A 17,393-nucleotide genomic window follows, 5' to 3' on the forward strand; every position below is an offset into this window, starting at 1 on the left:
GATGTAGAAACTGGTACTATCGTATTTGACCAAGAAGTTAAGTGATATGCCCTGCGTTAGAAACTCTCAAATGGCTGAGCAGGGATTTGAACCCAAGTCTAGCAGATCACAGAACCATGATGGGACATGGATGCTTTGATAATTTAGGGTGAGAGGAGAAGTAGGTAGAGTTTTGTTAAAAGAGTAAAACAGTTCTGTCAGCAGCACCTTAATTCCACATGTACTCTGATTTTAGTGAAAGCTTACTCACATATTTGTATGTACATGTCAGTGTCCATAGATTGTGAAGCTCAGAAAAATGAGAACATCTCAGGAAGCAGATCTCCAGAGTCAAGATTTGGCATTTGGAATTTCTGACCAAACTACAGGATGTTTCCAACCTCCCTGCCAGACAGCTCCCTTTTGACTGCACAGAGTCTACAGCATAAATTAGTTCAGTAAGTGTCTGCATTAAATTACCCTGCACAGTTTGTCACTCCCAATTGTCTTGATTTTAATGGATACAGGGAAGAAATTCTATGTATTTGGTGGGATATCCTTAATTCTGGCTTAACAAGGCCTTTACTGCCACTCTTTGAGAGTAGGTAATTCAAACCCGGTATCCAGCTCTAATGTCTCAGACAACACTATAGCAGGTCATTCTCTCCATGCAGAATTTGTTTAAAATGTCCATCTGTGAGGAATTTCTATTGCCCTCTTGGAGGCACAGGTAGCCCTGACTACCTCGGTGCTTGCTCACTTCTTCTCTTGAATATTTATGCTTCTCTTGCCCATTGATTTTGAAAGAGGGGTATGGAAATTGATTGGCAGCACCAGCAAATGATGGGAGAATTTGGCCTCTGAATGAGAATGAGTCACAAATGACAGAGCTGTGTCCAGTGTGACTAAAGCATATGGAGTAAGCAAGCTCTGGGGTTTCCTCTATGTATGCAACCTTCTGCAGTGGTGATATAAGCAGGCAGGGAGAAGTACTTTCTTCACTGTGAGGACTCAAGGATGTTCATCATTCTTAGTATTTTTTTTTTTTTTGGTCAAATCTTTGTCAAACCTTCAATTTCAAGATGGAGTTGCTCTATGGAACTCTCAGAAGCACTGATTCACTGGAGGCATTTCCACCCTTGGGGTTGTTAGCAGTGTGAATTAGAAGACTTGGCATAGCATGGTATGGAATGTGGTGATCAGAGGGCTTTTTTTTCCCCATGAGGAACAAAGTGATCATTTCCTCCACTGAAAACTCATTGCTATGCACCTATTTCTCCTTCACACTCTATCATTTTCCATAGGTTTGGGAAACACAAGGAACAATTATTCTTATTCTGTTCTGAATGTGGTATCCACAATGTGTGACAAGTGAAAAATTCAGTCTGTTTATTAGAAGTTTGCTTCATGTTGGGACAAAACAAAAAAAGGCTGGTGTGATAGATTCCCCCATGCCCCTCACAGATGAATACTAAACTGAAGAATCACAATATTCATAGAGTATTTTTTCTACTTTCCAATCATTTTCATGTGGTAAGCACTCCATAAATATTTGAATGGATGAATAAAAACACACATGTGCATTCATATATAAATTTGGATTCTCTGAGACTCCCAGAAGGTAAATTAAGTTACGCAAGGTAAGCATTACTTTCTCTACATATGGGTGAAGAATAAAACACAGGTGGAAATGTCTACATAAGGCCAGAGAGGACAATAACAGAGCTGGGTATCAGCTCTACCGTAACACACTGTGAGTGGAAGGGTTGGGGTATTTTTTAGCAGCACATAGGAGCAGCCTAGGTGCTCTTAGGGGGAAACTTCACAATACTTAGAACTCCTACCTCTAAAAGCAGTGTTGAAAGAGATGAGAAACAGGCAGGGGAGAGAGAGACACCAGATGAACAGGAAGGAGGTTCAGAGCAACAGAAAGGACAAGTCTCAGAGAAGAAAGGGCAGAATGAGACTGTAGAGTTGCCAAAATGTAATGACCCTGTGGGGGCTGGAGAAGGGACAGCTCCTGATCTGCCCCACTCTCAACCGAATAATGGGAACCCTCTACCCTCTTCTAGGACCATCAGCTCCACCAGCAGATTCCATTTTATTAATTACTGGTCTGTTGGAAGAGCCACCTCTATTTTCCTTTATTTTGCCAGAGGATATAATTCCAGGAAGTTCTGTAGCACAAAAAAAGTGACAATACCACTATTGGTACTCCCCCCCCCCCTTTAGGTAACTACATTTTTTTAATTTGGAAATTTGGGTAAACTTATCCTGTGTTATAGACAACTAGCTAGCTATTTCCTGCTACTTCATGGCTACCTGCTATCATTTCCATGCCTTACAGTTTTATTGTACTTTTCAGGAGAAAAAAAGAATTTGAGAATGAGAATACTTAATTTTCGAGACTTCTACATTTTTTACTCTGCACCTTGAAAGCTATGTCCTCAATACATATATACACACTTTTGCGTTCTCTTATTTTCTACCTACTGCTAAATAAACCACATGGGAACTCACATATCTGATCTGTAACAGGAATGGATTTATGAAAGTTAGTTTCTGATCATCAGCCTCCCTGATATCATCATCTCAGCCCGTTTCTGTGGAATCCATACTATCCATACCAGAGACATGTAACTCCCCCTTCTTTCTGTTCCAGGGACACATCTCTCACAGTGTGCTTTGTGGTTATGGTCATGCTAGAATACATGATATGTTCAAAATCCCTAATAAGGTCTATGGCTGACAACTTAAAAGTTAAGTGTCCAAAAGTGGAAAATATTAGAAAATATTTAGAAAATATTACCTAGATATACAATGAAAGTCTCCAAGTTCATAGAGCATAGATTCTAAGACAAAACAAAAGAAAATCCTGCCTGTTGAGGACTGTGCTTTATTCATACATAGAATTCATGCACAAGGTCAAGCCCTGAGAATAATTTTGAAGGAGGCAAAATTGTTCCTTTCATCTTAACCTAGCAAAGTGGGAAAGCACATTTGCATCTTTTTAATTATTTTTAAAATTATGTCATGTTAGTCACCATACAGTATATCATTAGTTTTTGATGCAGTGTTCCATGATTCATTATTTGTGTTTAACACCCAGTGCTCATTATAACACGTGTGTCTTCCTTAATACCCATCACCGGGTTAACCCATTCCCCCAACCCCTATCCCTCTGAAACCCTCAGATTGTTTCCTGGAATCCACAGTCTCTCATGGTAGGGACAAACGGAAGGGGGGAAATCAGAGGTGGAGACGAACCATGAGAGCACATTTGCCTTTATGCTTGTATCATAGACTATTAATTTCAGAGCCCAACCCTAATGCTACTTAGGACAGAACAGTCAAATATAGATGGGCAAGTAGATCTGGGTTAGAAGAGTGCTTGTAGGAAGAGTTGACTGAATAGTGTACAGTTGGAGTCAAGTTTCAATAGCATTGGGGCTGATTAGGTCCATGGATCATACCTTGCCTTTCTCTGCTACCTGGTCTTGAGGGAAGGCTATCTTACTACTTTCTGGACAACCTCTTTCAGATTTCTGCCACTGTTTTCATAAGCATGATATAATCTAAAGAAGGAGGTCCTTAAAGTTTGAGCTCTCAGATTTAAATCCTAGTTCTGATACATTCTACCTGTGTCACATTGTACAAAATGCTTCACTTTTTTAAATATCAACTTTCTCATTTAAAAAATTTTTTTATTATGTTATGTTAATCACCACACATTACATCATTAGTTTTTGATGTAGTGTTCCATGATTCATTGTTTGCATATAACACCCAGTGCTCCATTCAGTACGTGCCCTCTTTAATATCCATCACAAGGCTAACCCATCCCTCCACCCTCCTCCCCTCTAGAACTCTCAGTTTGTTTCTCAGAGTCCATAGTCTCTCATGGTTTGTCTCCCCCTCCGACTTCCCCCCCTTCATTTTTCCCTTCCTGCTATCTTCTTTTTCTTTTTTTTTTTTTTAACATATAATGTATTACTTGTTTCAGGGTTACAGGTCTGTGATTCAACAGTCTTACACAATTCACAGCGCTCACCATAGCACATATCCTCCCCAATATCTATCACCCAGCCACCCCATCCCTCCCACCCCCCACCACTCCAGCAAGCCTCGGTTTGTTTCCTGAGATTAAGAATTCCTCATATCAGTGAGGTCATATGATACATGTCTTTCTCTAATTGACTTATTTCGCTCAGCATAATACCCTCCAGTTCCATCCACGTCATTGCAAATGGCAAGATTTCATTCCTCTTGATGGTTGCATAATATTCCATTGTATATATATACCACATCTTCTTTATCCATTCATCTGTCAATGGACATCTTGGTTCTTTCCATAGTTTGGCTATCGTGGACATTGCTGCTATAAACATCGGGGTGCACGTACCCCTTCAGAGCCCTACATTTGTATCTTTGGGGTAAATACCCAGTAGTGCAATTACTGGGTCATATGGTAGTTCTATTTTCAACTTTTTGAGGAAGCTCCATACTGTTTTCCAGAGTGGTGGCAACAGCTTGCATTCCCACCAACAGTGTAGGAGGGTTTTCCTTTCTCAACGTTCTCATTTTTAACCTGAGGACAATAACAGCTTCTTATTGGATGGTCATGGGTATTACTATTACACATTAAGAATTTAAAAGATAGTGGTAGTTATTAGTAATCATGGCCATTATTATTTTTTTTTTCTCCTGGCTTGGCTGAACTCTTAAATTCAAAATGCAGTAATGTTCTTTACATCTCCAACACTGATTTCTCCCATATTGTCCTGTCAGTCATGTTCAGCACCCTCATGGTCTTGAGTTCTAGAGAGAGAATGGGTTGCATGAAGGACAGTACAGAGGGCAGAGAGGAGAGGAAGGAAGAGGAACAGAAGGGCATGTAACACAAAGACAGTTCTAAACTTCAGGGGAAAAAAGTGGGAAAATGTGACATCCTCCAATGATACCTTCTATGCTATTCTCTTGTTGATTTTTCTTTTTTCCCCTGAAACATTTTCTGTGTCCTTCAATTCTTGAAGATTTTTAATCTCAATTTTTTTTAAAGATTTTTATTTATTTATTCATGAGAGACAGAGAGAGAGGCAGAGGGAGAAGCAGGCTCCCAAGGAGCAGAGAGCCCGATGCAGGACTCGATCCCAGGACCCTGGGATCATGACCTGAGCCGAAGGCAGACGCTTAACCATCTGAGCCACCCAGGCGCCCCAATCTCAATTTTTATAAACCAACTACCCACTATGAGTTTAACTGATAATAGCTTAAAAGTTTCTCTCTCCCTCAAGGGACATTTTCATTTTAATAGAAGACGCTTTGCAGACTAAAAATACTTTAGGATCAAAAGCAATGAATATTTTATGGTGGGTTTCTGGCACCAAGATAATTTGTGAGGAGGATATCTCTGGACTGATGGCCAGGATACACAGCTCTTTTTCTTATTATGTTCTTGGCCATATGGTTTGAAGCCCAGATCTTAACCAAAGGAATAACATTTGAAGAAAAAGGAAGAAAAAAAAAAAAGAATGGAAAGGAAAGGAAAGGTGGGGTCTGAAAAGATTTAGATTGAGTGGTCTGGCTTTCTTCCATAGAGGTTCTCTAATATCCACAGCTAAACCACCTATCCCCATTCTCAAGCTGGGCCCTGCACAAATATCTCAAAGCAATCATACTTTTAACCATTCCTGGAATCCTGGCCTGGCCTGAAGCTCTGTGTTTCAGCACATCACAGATGACATACTGCTTGACCTTGGGTTCTGGGCTCTCAATATGTTACATGCATGCATGTCTCATCTTTGGGGACCAGGTATATTTGAAATCCAGCTCAACCACTTACTACTTCAGTGGACAGTATTCTTTTTAGCTTCAATTTTTTGATTACTGTAATATGGACAACAGTCTAGGTATTATAAGGTTATGGGGGAAAATCAAGAACAATGATAGCAATTAGCATTACTATATTCCTAACTGTATACCAGATATGGTGCCAGCCATTTTATAAGCAGCAGCTCCTTTAAAGAGGAGAGAACTTGGGTGCAGATAAACTGAAAAGCCTTCCTCAGGTCATATAGCTAGGAGGGGCTTCACTGTGACATGCCCAGATCTGTTTAACTCCAGAGCCTATGATGTTTGCTCAGAGCCTGGCATATAGTACAGACTTGATCAGTGACAACTACTCTTCACGACCCAAGCCCCTGATTATTCCTGCAACCATATCTGTCTATCTGGACCTGTACTGAACTCATACAATATTCATGTGCTATCCATGATGAAGTGCTCTGCTTCAAATCATCTGCCATTTCAGATCTCTGCCTGCCATTGATGCCTAGCATTAGACATTCTTGATGCCCTACCTGCCCATACAAGTTTCCTCTTGCCACTAACTGTTTGGGACCTTTGTCACTCCCAACTGGTGTGATTCATCTTAGGTTTAGATGATCCTGATATTAAATATGCTTTATACTAAGCAAAGAGTAGCTCACATTCACCTAGCAGCTTCTATACCACCTTTATTGTCAAACACAGAGTCATGCTCTGTGTATAACACAGAGCCAGGAATTAATGATGTACAAGTATTCAGAGCATAGCCCCTTGCCTCTAAGTCAAGATGGGCAAGAAAACTAGAAGTCTCAGTGAAAACCCAAATGATCACAGAGAATATCACAGAAGAGGTGGTAAATTATTTTGGATTTGAAGATGAATTTTTAGGCAAATGTAAAAAGTTATTAACTATAAAACTCATTTTCTCCCAGGTTTCAGTGGGAAAGGCTAGCAACCACCTGAGAAGAACATTATTGCCCAGCAAAGAATGCTTTTCTCCCAAAAGTTCTTTCCTGGAAAAGAAAACAGTCGGTCAGATTCCCAAAGCCAAGTTTGGAGACAAGTACATAGACTTGGAAGCAGGACAGTTTTCAGAAGTTCCAAGAAGTTTTCACAGAAATGAATCTATTTTCTTTGAAACATAACACAATCAACTATTTTTTCAATGGGCACAGTAATATCCCAGACCTTGTAAATACTCTTGGATAATTAAATGAAATGAACTAAGCTGGTATTTAGACAAACAATATACTTTAATGAAAACCTTCAAAGTAAAATTAAGCCAATGCATGGTTTCTTTGAATGAGCATGTATTAAGCTAAGCCAACACGGTATTTGCCTTTGCAGAAACTGATACTGGAGCAGATACAGTTATAATCAAAGCCAGAACTTTTGCTTGATTTTTTTTTCATCCCAACCCATGCATCCTAATTAAAGCCATATGAATGAACTTCAGCTATTAATTTTACATAACCTGATATACATGCACTGCTGAATAAATCTAGGGTCCTTTAACCAAATTAGAGAAGTTAACTGTAACGGATATATTTGTTGGCTGAGGCCTAACATATAATTTACTTAAACCAATACTAGAATTGAAACCAATGTATCTGTATTTCAACCACATACATTTTCCCAGCATATGTGATTGTTACATAAATAGATACATATTCCTCTAGACCACTTCATATTCATGAAACCAATAAATTAACTGCATTCAGCAGATGTGATAGAATAATCACCTCTCCTTTCACTTCCGTTTTTCTTTTTTTAAATATAAACTTTTAAAAATACTTTTATGAAACAGGTCAGCTAGGGGAACAGAAGAGAATGTATTATGAAGCAAAATTAATGAGGGCACTAATATCTGTTGGGAGGAACAAAATTAATGAGGGCACTAATATCTGTTGGGAGGAATGCAGGGCTGGGAGTTAGTGGTTACAGATTTTGTTCCAATTTTGCAACTAACTTGTGTGTTCTTGGATAAATCACTTAACTCATCTGGGCCTCATTTTTCTCATTTGTAAAAATGGAGATAATACTTCCTTAATCACATAAGGTTGTTATAAAAATGAAGATGAGATAAATGTGTAAACTTACTTTGAAGTGGTCATTTAATCATTACAGAGATAATAGATATTATTGTTACAGATAATTCCCATGTCCTCAGTTTCAACAAATGGTTGTCAGTGGCCAATGGCCAAATAAAATCATAACTTAGAAGCAGTCATACCAAATTCCACTGAATATTTTTCCTTTTTCTGTGACAGTCTCAGACTAGAACAATATTCTGAATGGCCAGACAACTGCATTGGTATTTAGTCCATATATTAAGCCTCATTACACTTCTCCTTGGCCTCGTCAACAGACAAGAGTCTCACAGCCAAGAAAGAAGAACTGATGCTTGTTATCTATTATCAGTCACCCTTTATGTGATCCAAATGGGGAAAGAAAATGTAGCAGGATTTTTTTCCTGAGCAAGTAAGAAAATAAAGAGCATATATCTCAGCAAGTTCTGAATAAATGATGAGTACATTCTTCAAGGGAGAGATAATGAGAAATGCCTCATCCATTTTGGACAATGCATAATAAAAAGGAAATCGGTGTTGATCCTGCATGTACAGAATAACACTGGAAAAATTTAATAGGAGTTTAACTGGAGACCCTGTTCCTCACAGATGACTGCTGATCACTGTCTGCAGATTTCAACCTAACTCTGCTACAGGAACTTTTCTCTTCCACATTTCAATGGTTTCGTAAGTTGAAAAATGAGGAGAGCTATTCAACACAGTCTATGACACTTGAAAACTTGACAAATTTTTCTGTAGTGTTGGTCCTCTCCTTTCTGGGCCTCTGAGGTCTTCTCAATAACAGTTGCCTTGGGCAACATTCCAATTGCTTAGCCCAGTAACTTTCAAACTCTTGTTTTTCCACAAAAGAATTATGTTAAAAATACATTTACATTGTGACAATATACATGTTTATATGTACACATCTATGCAACAGAAAAAAGATATCTAGAAAAATTCTTAGCATATGTGATGCCCCATGAATTTATTTGCTTCTGTATCATTGTGTAATCTTTCATTAAATATAGTTGGTTGATGCCCAAGTGATGTCATTCACAAATGAGATGATATCCACAGTTTAAAGAACATTGGCTTAGACAAGAGTTCTTTCTTTGATGCACCTCTCAAGACTCCTGAAGGATGAGAGGTCTATGTATTCATATGAGCATGCTGACTGATAAGAGTTCTCTCGCTGTATTCCCAGGAATATTTGTTTTTAAACTTGTGTTCTAAAAGAGTTGAAGAACTACGGTCTTTAGGGCCAGATTTAACCAGGTTTCAAACTCATCTATTTGAGAAATGATTCATAAAATTTCTGAGTTTCAATTTCTTCATTTCCAAAGAAGGAAAAAAATCATGCCTACCTCATTGGTTATTGTGAGAATGTGATCATATGTTTGTGAATGTGCAGGATAGAGTATAGCTGTTCAATAAATATTGGTTTCCTTCTATCTTACCCCCTTTCTTTTTTTTCCTTCTTTCTTCCTTTCCTTTAGAAAGCAGTGTAGTTACATATAGAATTGAACATGAAATCATTAGAATAGAAGGTATAATGCTCATATAGATAGTGATTTCATCTGCCAAGAAGTAAAGCCAGCTCTTCATGAAGCAGACTGTCAATTAAAGACAAAAACAAAGGAAAATATTCTTAGCCACTGACCCAAGAAAAATCTTACTAGCAACTCTGGCAGAGAAAAGAGCAAATGATATCTGTGGCTTTGTACAGCTACAATGCTGAGAAGTTATAGGATCTCCTGTTTGCTTTATATTTTATACTTGCTAGTCTTTCTAGCCTAGTGGGGCCTCAAAATGGGGATAAGTCCTGAGAACAATTATCTTTAAATCATATTAATCCAAGCAGCAGGATTCCCAGGGAGTTTTAGCATGGGTTAGACCTAGGAAAACATGAGATATTTGTTTTCCTACAACCCTTTTGTTTCTTCCTCTCTGCCTCTGTCCCTTCCAAGACTCCGGTGTTCTCTTGATGCCTGGGTTTTTTTGTTTTTTTTTTAATGTCTGGAATCTTTAATTGGATTTTTCTCACCTGTCATAGCAGGGTTCAAATTTCTCTCTCTCACATCTCTAATCAAAATGACAATTTTCTCAAAATTTTCCCTAAGTATAAAGAGCACCAAATATTTTGATTTAGTAAACTGAAAAGCAGCTTGAGGACTTGCCTTTTTACATATATAGGAAATAAATCACTATTTTAACAAGTACTTCCAGGTTACTTTAATTTTGTCTTTGACCAATACTTTGTGAATTTCTGCCTTATTGAAAGAGGTGCTTTACAAATGAAAGAGGGTGGAGAAATATTTGAGAGTTTCCTTTCTTAAAATTGTACCAGAAAAAGGACTGCTCACAATTTGTTCCTGAATTCCATCCTACGTTTGAATTAACCACCATTCCAAAGTGGAGGATGAAATCAGGTCTGCACATTGTATAAATACCAGTAGGTATTTATATAGGAATTGTTCCATTGTGCATTCCAATACTTGTGGATCAGCATATGAAACTTGAATTTGATTCTCTAGTAACATCAACCAATAATAATATTCCAGGGATTTTGAGCCAGATTGATCCTTGAACCTTTCTAAATGAGAAAACCAAAGTCCAAGAAAGGAAAAATATATACAAAGTCAAAGCAATTTCATATTTATTTTCTCATCTGTTTATATAAACCATCAAAGCAGAAAGGGCATATATGCAACATGGTATCTGACTACAGGTACAGAAATTGAAACTCAGAATGTATTTGATGTTTTTATAGTGATAACTCTAGTCAATGACAGGAATTAGATCACTTGATGCTAATTTAAGGCTCTTTTGACTGCATTGTGCTTTATATAGCAGGGTAAAATGTGATCTTTTTTAAAAGCAAGTTTTTGGGAGAGCAGCAAGATTGATATATCAGATATCTGTTACTTAGTGTCTTTCAACAACAGCTTAAGATTTTGCAGCCAGCAAGTTAGATTGGACTCAGTTGGGCTGTTTTCCAGTCATGGTTTGGCTCACTCATGTTATAATCAGCTACTGGTCATCTAGTGGCTCTGCTTCTGGGTATTGGCTGACTGTCAGCTCCAAGGAAGCAAGTAGGCCACGTGCCTATTAGCAAATAGACTGGTCCAGGACTGTTTACATGGAAGCTTGACATGGTTCCCAGCAAGACAGCAGAAGCTACAATACTTCTTGAGGCACATTCTCAGAATGGGCACACACTCCTTGGCCACATAAGTCACAAGGTAAGACTCATGACAAGGAGTGAATAGGCAAGAGATGGAGAAATAAACTGGACCTCTTGGTAGAAGAGGGAAGTTACATTGCAAAAGAGTATAAAAGGAAGAAATGGAGCCATCTGTACAACCTACCACAGTTGATTTTAAAAAGTTGAATTAACAAAGCATACACACAACTATTTACTGTTTTTGTAAATATTTTCATTTATGTTTCTCTGTTTTCCCAATTTTTATGTTGGAAAAAAACCAAAAATTTTTACGTAAAAATTTAGAGTAGACAATCTTTGGGGATAACCTATATAATGGGAATCAATAAAGTCCAAGAAAACTCTGGAGTGTATCTAGAAAAACTTCCAAATTATGAGGATGCTCATTATCCTCCATAGTTACATGATGGACTGACAACAAATAGGCATTTTTGCACCAAAGAGTATTAAAATGAGTGTGGATGTTCTGAAGGGTTGTGAAATTCCTGATGTGATTTTATGTGTAGAATAGGTGGGTGAGGACTAGTAGATCTGTACCATCTCTCAGAATTATATTAATCTCTTTAACTAATTAGAGATGGACAAAAAGGCTCTGAGATAGACTTGGGATTTTGATACTTCTGCCACTCACAAGTTGGGTAATTTGCCTAACTTACTTTATAAAGTCTTAGTTTTTGCATCTATAAAACGAAAGGTAAACTCTTACTTTATCAGGTTGTTGTAGGATAAAATGAGTATAGGAAATGATTTTGTGATCTATAAAGGGTTGTGAAATAGAAGGTATCAACTTCATCTTAACTTAATCCAACAGTATCAAAGAGCAGTATTTTTCTATAGATCTTTGAGATCATGACAGAATTACAGATGCAGGGTGGCAGCTTCTAAAATTGTTATTTTTGTACATTTTTCTTGAGGACTGTATCAGTTTGTCTGCTTCCTGAAAATGGGTGTTTCATTTTCTTTAAACTAATTTTTGAACTAGTGTCCCAAAATAAAGACTTAGCTTGTACGGCTTTAATCAAGATTTATATAAATTAAATCATACTTTTCAAGGCAGAGTTCTAAAACATTTCCCCTTGTATCTTCCAATTCCAGCCCCATAAGAGAAGTATGGAGGAATTAATTGGGCTGGAGAGGAGTCCCAACAGGTCTTCAGATCAGAATCCCTCTTAAATTCCTCCTCTTAACAAATGTCAAAGCTCACAATCACTCTTTGCAACCACAGTTAAGTAGACAAGACATCTAAGTGCTCTTTAGATGAGAGTTCAGGGAACAGATCTTTATCATGCTGGCTTCTACCACATACGGAAGGGTTTCCTAAGGAATAGGAGCCCAGTTTAAGTATATTTTTTCATTGGCTTACATATCTCTCCAAAAATTAATTTGGTGATTGATAGATAAGAGGTAGGTTTGAGAGCAAATTGATCAATACTAACAGCCTAATCTGACTTCAAGTTCTCTCATTTAATGTTTCACCATCTAAATTCCCCAATAATTTTTTTTTCCTAATTCTCAGTTGAGCACTACAATGGGACAATGTCCACTCTTATGGCATTGGATTTGACTACACTTTGATTGATAACACTCCTAACTCCCTTCTTACATTCCTTCCCTCCTTCCCCCAACCCCCTTCATAGATATTAAGTGCCTTCAATGTGCCAGGTGTTGGGAGTAGATGAAGGAACACCAGTGACCAACAGAAAAAGTAACTGCATTTCAGGGTTTAGCATGTGGGAGTTTAACCAATATTAAATAATTATTTAAAGATATGATTAAAAACTGATAAAGGAGGTGAAAGAAAGGTACAAGGGGCTATGAAAGAATATACTAAGGGGAGATAATGTAAATGGGAAGTGAAGTCAGCCGAGACTACTCTGAGGAAAGGGTCTGTGAGCAAAATCTAGAGAATGAGTAAGAGCTGGTTGGTTAACAGTTGTGGTTAAGTGGTTAATCAGAGGGAAGAGTATATGGACGAAGCAGCTAAGAGAAGCCACGTGCTGCAGGAGTGCAGAAGGCAGGAAGCAAGGAAGGGTTGACACAGTATTCTGTCTTTATGAACAAGATGGAACAATTGACAGAATGACAAGGAGATGGGAGCAGATTCTGACTTTGAAATATTATTCCTGGCTGATATTAGGAAATGGTTTGGAGGAGGACAAGAAAGGATTCAGGGACCAGTATTAGTCTGAGCAAGTGATGAATGTGAATGATGGCTTAGAAGTCAAAGGGAACTGGATGAACTAAAAATCTACTTTAGATAGGAAACTGACATGACTTTTTGAAGTACTGGAATCCTAAAGTGATTTTTCTTCAAGCCCTTTCTCTACCCATGATCTACAGTTTTAAGTTCTCTAGAGTTCATCTACTCCCACTGCTGTTATATAAAATCACAATCACCTGCATTGGTCTCTTTTCTTATCCCCCAGTATCCTAAACAAGAATATCTAAGAATCTCCACGGAAGTGACTAATCTCTTAGCATTATACAACCCACATAAGATTTTTAAATTAGCAGTGATAACACCGAGACAATTCAATATTCAAAAAGGCAAGTGTCTTTTTTAAAATTATATTTTTTCTATCCTTCAGAGTGCTTAAAAATACAACTCCCAAGCTCTAAAACTTATCTCCTGTCAGTAGTAAAATGAGATTACATTAAGAAATGTTTAACCTTCCCACCATCCTCCCAGCCTTTAAAACTATGTGTTTATATAAGACTAAGCTTAAAAAAGTTACTTCCTCCTTGTGTATGGATTTAGTTTCCTCTTAGTCCAGTTTAAAAATCAAGGAAAGGCTTTCCACACCGGGTTCCATTACCAATAATGGTCAGCTTCTAAAACACTATGTCCCTTTCCTTGGAGTTTCTTTCTTACCATTCCTACTCCCCAGAAAACCAGCCTAATATATTTGAACATACAACCTCACAAGACCACATACACAGACACACTTTCCTGAATAGCCACGGCTGAAATTATTAAAAATAACTCATTTCCAGTTTGGTCCTCAATACAGCAAAGATTTTCCAGAGGAAACCTTCATGGGGTGATTTCCTCAAAGACATGAATATAGAGATACTTTTACCTCCATTTGAGGTGGGATGATGTACTGAAGGCTTCCTTCAGCTCTGCTTTGTAATGTTTATGCTTTCCCCCTACCCAAACAAGATGTCTTCCATTTTTCTTTTGATCATCTCTATGAATTACAACCCTTCTTTAAGTGTTCTATCTCAAGTCTCAAAGACAAAAAATATGTATCCTGTCTATATTCAGTACTGTATCCATCTATGTGCCTAACAAAGAGTAGGAAGTCTAACACTTAAGTGCTCACTTAATTTAAAAAAAAATTTTTAGGCACTTCCATATCCTATTCAAAATATAAATTCTTAGTGAAACACAAGATACTAGTTTAAGATTGCTGCTTTAACAAATTACCAGAAATTTAGAGGCTTAAAACAACACAAATTTATTACCTCATAGTTCCATAGGTCAGGAGTCTGGCTTGGTTTAGTTGAGTTCTGTGCTCTGAGTTTCATGAGGCTGAAATCAAAGTTGTGGCTGGCTAGGGAGACTCTGGGAGGAATCCAATTCCAAACTCATTTAAGCTGTTGGAAGAATTCAGCTCATAGTGGTTGTAGGACAGAGGCCCCTATTTCCCTGCTGACTTTTGGTGGGAAGGTCATGGTCAGTTTCTAGAAGTTGCCCACTTTGCCTCATGGGTCCTCTATCTTCTAAGCCAGAAATGGCACATCAAATCTTTCTTTTGCTTCTCTGACTTTCCTTTCTCCTGCTTCTCTCTTTGGCTTTTTCTCTTTTGTTGTATCTTTTTAGCCCTCCTTTTCCCCCTCTTTAAAAGTGATAAGATTATATTGAGCCCACCTGGATAGTCTAGGATACACTATTTTAGGGTCAGCCAATTACATTTGTAGAGTTCCTTCAGGTAATTTTGATGATGAGCCAGGTCTGTGAACCAACTTACCACACAATTGGTAACAGCAGTAGTTAACAAGGGATATATAGAAATAGCTGATGAAAGGCTGTAATCATAGGTAATGGCCATACACAGGGGAAAATGTTAAATTGATTTCACCAAGTCAGTTTAAATTGACAATAAATATATTTACACTCTTCACATACTGAAAATAAAATAAAGGAAAAATTAAACCTAAGAGAATTAAAGAAATACGACTTTTTTGTCTTTCTTTTCTTTTTAGTGTGATTTTCCTGAGGTTTCAGTCAGATGGATTTAGATCTTTAAACCAGTTCTACACTAACCAAGAGATGAGAATTTAGATAGCAGATTAAAAGGCCACCTGTATATATTCAGGAATCCCCAGAGAAACAGAACCAATAGGGTATACATATAGAAAAACTTACTATAGGGAATGAAGCTATGATTATGGAGACTGACAAGTCCCAAGATCTGCAGTCAGCAAGCTGGATAGAACCAATGATTTAACTTCTTGTTTAACTCTATAGGTCTGAGACCCAGGAGAGCTAATGGTGTAGTTCCACTCTAAATGCTGGCATGCTGGAAACCAGGGAAGAGTTTGAGTTTGAAAGTGGGAAAAAATTGAAGTCCCCACTCAAAGCAGTCAGGCAGGAGAAAATTTTCCCTTCATGGGAGGGTCAGACCTTTTGTTTTATTCAGGCCTTCAGCTGATTGGATAGGGCCCATCTGCATTAGGGAGGGCAATCTGCTTTACTCTGTCTACCCATTCAAATGTTAATATCATACAGAGATACTCACAGACACATTCAAAATACTGTTTTACCAAATGTTTGGGCACTCTGTGGCCCAGTCAAGTTGACACATAAAATTAACCACCACACTGTGCTAGGCTGAATAGAAGTCTCCAAAGATACTTAAAACCTAATCTTTGGAGCTTGTGAATATTACCTTATATAGCAAAGGAAACCTTGAAGATAAGATTAACTTAAGGATTTGGGGATGTACAAATTGTCCTGGATTATCTGGATGGGCCCTAATGTAATCACTAACGTTCTTATTAGAAGGAGATAGAGGTAGATTTTACTAGAGAAGAAGGCAATATGACCACTGAAGCAAGACATTGAGTTCCTAGCTTTAAAGATAGAGGAGGGGGCCATAAGCCAAGAAATACAATGAATGCAGCTCTAGAAGCTGGAAAAGGAAGGGAAATGGGATTCTCCCCTCAGAGCCAATGGAAGGAGCATAGCCCTGCCAATACCTTGATTTCAGCCCAATGAAACTGATTTTGGACTTCTGTCTTCCAGAACTATAAGAGAATAAATGTATGTTGTTTTAAGCTGCCAAGTTTGTGGTAATTTATTATAGCAAGGATGGGAAACTACTATACCATCTTACAGAGACGCATCAGAAAATCATATTATAAATGTTCTTTATTTTATGGAACTGTCTTATTTCATAGTCACTCCTCCACCCTCATATCCTGCCAACCAATTCCTTCCTATCGCAGGTCCATCTGAATGCTAGAGAAAGAAAGGGAAGGGGCTCTTTCTCCTGATGCTTGCATAATTCAGTGATGCAATCTCTATTAGGGAAAGAACATGTAACTTTATCTTATCTACCCCATTCAAATAATTTATGTCATAATATTTTCATTGTTTTTCCCTTAAAAATACTCAATATTATTTAATTATATATATCAGTTGAGGTCACAACATGAAACAATTCCAGATGGTCCATGCAACTATACCAAAGGAATTACTTACAGAAATGTGAGCAGAGTTAAGGGAATTTACAAGTAATATCATGGCACCCAGAGATTAGCAAAAAGTGGGAAGTTGGTGTCAAGCTTGGGCAAGAAGAGAAGCTACTGATACCATCACCCTGTGAGAGGTAGAGATGAGGAAGATCTGCTGTCTGAAAGGAGTTGTATATTGTGGAGAGACATGGCTGCTACCAGAAAACACAGTCTAGGAGAGGCAAGAGAAGAGAAGACGTGTTACAACCTATCTCTTTTCCTCCCTCTGAGATCCTGCTGAGGACTTCCATTGGCCAAATCCAACCAAAACCTAAAGGGCAAAGTAGTGAAGGAGATGGGGTCACTAACCTTCTGTCTCTTGGATCTCAAAATGCAAAGAAGGATTTAAATATGCATCTGGTGCAGTGAATGGAAGAGGATGAAATAACCATTAAACCATAGAAATACAGAATGGTAGAATTAAAAGAACAACAAGTAAAATTGGGCCCAATTCATTTTTTTATAGATGGGGACCCAGAGGGTCAGTGAGGTCTTGCCTAAGGCCCTGGTTGGAATTTATGCTGCACGGATGCAATGCAATTCTATTCCTAATG

The sequence above is a fragment of the Mirounga angustirostris genome, unplaced genomic scaffold (genome assembly GCF_029215605.1).
Source record: "Mirounga angustirostris isolate CCGP_5_RB_7025 unplaced genomic scaffold, mMirAng1.0.hap1 SCAF_14, whole genome shotgun sequence".
In the NCBI taxonomy this organism is placed as follows: Eukaryota; Metazoa; Chordata; class Mammalia; order Carnivora; family Phocidae; genus Mirounga; species Mirounga angustirostris.